This window comes from Myotis brandtii, unplaced genomic scaffold (assembly GCF_000412655.1).
Source record: "Myotis brandtii unplaced genomic scaffold, ASM41265v1 scaffold84, whole genome shotgun sequence".
Taxonomy (NCBI): Eukaryota; Metazoa; Chordata; class Mammalia; order Chiroptera; family Vespertilionidae; genus Myotis; species Myotis brandtii.
The window spans coordinates 5,711,237-5,714,838 of NW_005371410.1; positions in this window are offsets into that span (position 1 = coordinate 5,711,237).

Genomic DNA, 3,602 nt, shown 5'->3' on the forward strand with positions numbered 1-3,602 from the left:
GAGAGTTCAACCAAAGGACTTGTATGCATGCATATAAACCTAACCAATGGACACAGACACCAGGGGGGTGAGGGCATGAGTGGGGGAGGGGGGGAGCAATGGGGGGATAAGGACACATATGTAATACCTTAATCAATAAATAAAAATAAAGATATACAATTTAAAAAAAGGAAGAAAAAGAATGAAACTGGATCCCTATCTTCCACCATACACAAAAATGAACTCAAAATGAATTAAAGATGTAAACATAAGACCTGAAACCATAAAACTCCTAGAAGAAAGCACAAGCAGGAAGTTCTCTGACATGGGTCTTGGCAATTATTTTGGGATCTGACACCAAAAGCAAAGGCAACAAAGCAAAACTAAACAAGTGGGGCTACATCAAATAAAAAGCTTCTGCACAGCGAAAGAAACCATCAACAAAATGACAACCTACAGAATGAGAGAAAGTATTTGCAAGCCTCATCTGATAAGGAGCTAGTGTCCAAAATATATAAGAAACCCATACAACTGAATAGCAAAAAAAAAAAAAAAAAAAAAAAAAAAAAAAAAAAAATCCCATTTAAAAACGGGCAAAGGACATAAATAGACACTTATGCAAAGAACATACTCAAATGATGGCCAACAGGTACATGAAAGGTGTTTAACATCACTAATCCACCGGGAAAGCAAATCAAAACCATAATGAGTACCACCTCTACTATCAAAAAGAGAACAAGCGTTGGCAAGGAGGTAGATTGCAGCGGGGACGAGGCGGTGCAGGAGCCAGCCCTGCTGCAGTCCATCCAGCAGCAGCACGGAAGGAGTTACTGACAGCAAACCCGACCCGAAGGTTCCAAGGCAGCAGTGGGACCACTTCCGATGCTGGCTGACATCGCCCTGGGCTCTGGCCGGCTTGGAGGGAACAAGGTGGCCACTAGGGCAGAGGCCCAAGACCAGCTGACTGGGTGGCTCTCCAACCCAAACTCTCAAGAAAGGGGCTGACTCCTGGGCTGAGGCCCAGCCTTGAACACAGCACAATCTTCTAGAACCGGATTCCCCCTCCCTCCTCCTCTTCCTTTTCTCCTTTGTCTTCACATTTGTGGTTATTTTAACAAGTCTTCATTGAGCATAGACTGCCTATCCAGCCAGGAGCTAGGCACCACAGGAGAAATTTATTCATTCAACAAACACACACCGTTCCAGACAGGGATCTGGGCCTGAAACAGAACCAATCCATTCCTGACCAGAAGACCCAAAGAGTGAAAACAACCCACAAAATGTGCCATATCTGTACAAAGAACATAAAAAAAAAGAATGAAAAATGCCACATACAACATAAATAAATGAACCTTGAAAACATAAGTGAAAAACAATCACACAAAAACACACATACTGTATGATTCCATTCAGATGACATGTCCAGAATAGGCAAATCCAGATAGAAAACAGACCAGTGGTTGTGGAAGGCTGGGGGAGTGGTTGCTAATGGATACAGGGTTTTGGGGAAAGTGATGAAATTTTTCTAAAATTCACTGTAGTGATGGCTGTACGACTCTGAATGTATTGAAAACCACTGAATTGCTTACAAGTGGGCAAGTTATATAGTATGTGAATTACACCTCAATAAAGCTGATAGTTTTTTGTGTTTTTTTTTAAATATATTTTATTGATTTTTTACAGAGAGGAAGGGAGAGGGATAGAGAGTTAGAAACATCGATGAGAGAGAAACATCGATCAGCTGCCTCTTGCACACCTCCTACTGGGGATGTGCCCGAAACCAAGGTACATGCCCTTGACTGGAATCGAACCTGGGACCTTTCAGTCCGCAGGCCGACGCTCTATCCACTGAGCCAAACCGGTTAGGGCGAGCTGATAGTTTTTTAAAATCTCCACCCTGATGAATTGGGAGAAGAGGAGGAACCAGAACAAACAAAATATCTAAGTAACCACATATAACAAAATATCAGCAGTCTGGGGGAAAAGAAAGCAGGGAGGCAGGACAAGGATGGCTTCTGAAATGTTTACAGATGCAGACAGGTGGCCTCACTCGGGATGAAGACCTGAAGGGCCCAGAGGAGCCAGCAGGCAGCTACCAGGGGGAAGCGTGTTCCGGGCAGCAGCTCCGGGGAATGCTAGGCCCGTGGTCGGCAAACTGCGGCTCGAGAGCCACATGCGGCTCTTTGGCCCCTTGAGTGTGGCTCTTCCTAAGCCTTAGGAGTACCCTAATTAAGTTAATAACAATGTACTTACCTATATAGTTTAAGTTTTAAAAATTTGGCTCTCAAAAGAAATTTCAATCGTTGTACTGTTGATATTTGGCTCTGTTGACTAATGAGTTTGCCGACCACTGTGCTAGGCTCACAGTGCCTGGCAGGCAAGAGTCCAGCTGAAAGCGATAAACTCTAAGTGTCACTGAGAAAGGGAAGCCCCCAGCATAGTGGTTCTCAACCTTGGCTGCACATTAGAATCACCTGGGAATCTTTTTAAAATCCTGATTTCTGGGCCTCATCCTCCGGAAATTCTGTTTCTTTGTTACTAATATTGTGGCCCCACCCCATAACAAAGAAACAGAATTTCCGGAGGATGAGGCCCAGAAATCAGGATTTTACAAAGATTCCCAGGTGATTCCAATGTGCAGCCAAGGTTGAGAACCGCTGCCCCAGCATGACGCACAAGGAGCTCCAGGTGCGCTGAGGTTGTGTCTGCAGCTACCAACACCAATTCAGGGTCCAGTCGGTGCAGGGGCCACAGCAGTTCTAAAAAAATGTGTTGGATGATGAAGGATGCATCAACCAGTCTGCCCCGAGTCTGCCTCCAGCCCTCCTGGACCCGAGGCCCCGTACCTTTCCAGCCCAGTTTGATGTTCCACTCGTAGAAGAAAATCAGCTTCCCTTTGCGGCTGCTGCAGGAAGCCTCGCCTTCCACCTGCTTCAGGTCACTGATCTGGCAGCGCCCAGCCTCATTCTCCACCACGATCCCCACCAGGGACTCTCGGAGCTTCCCCTTGGACCAGCTGGTGGCGTCCCGCTCTGTCCTGCCGGGGACCAGAAGGGCGGAGCCGTGAGTGGAAGGCCCAGGTGTGTCACCTGCCCAGCCCAGATCAGCCTGACTCCTCTCCGGCCTTAAAAGAACTGCCGCCCTCAAACTTGCAAACAGCCTCCTCAAGCCAACTTTCTACCAGATAGCCTTTAATCCTCCTGCTCAGTTTCTTAAGTAGCATTAGCCACTATATAAAGTAGGATTTTGTCTTGAAAACACCAGCTTATTTTGGGGAAAAGAGGGTCTAGCTATCTGACCAGTTGGAAATGGATGGGCACAGCCTGAACCATATGAAAAGGTGGCAATAATTGAAATAATTCTAATCACAGCAAGACAAAGTATCAAGTGTGTCCACACCTATTATTTTACGCAATCATCCCAAATAATGTTCCCATTTTGGGGAGCGGAAATGAGCCCAGAGAAGTCCATGATGACAGGGCTAGGAAAGCGGAGGGCAGCTCCTCCAAGCCCCAGGCCAGGGCTCCCCAGTAACCCATCCCATCACAGGCCAGGGCACCCCAGTAACCCATCCCGTCACAGGCCAGGGCACCCCAGTAACCCATCCCGTCACAGGCCAGGGC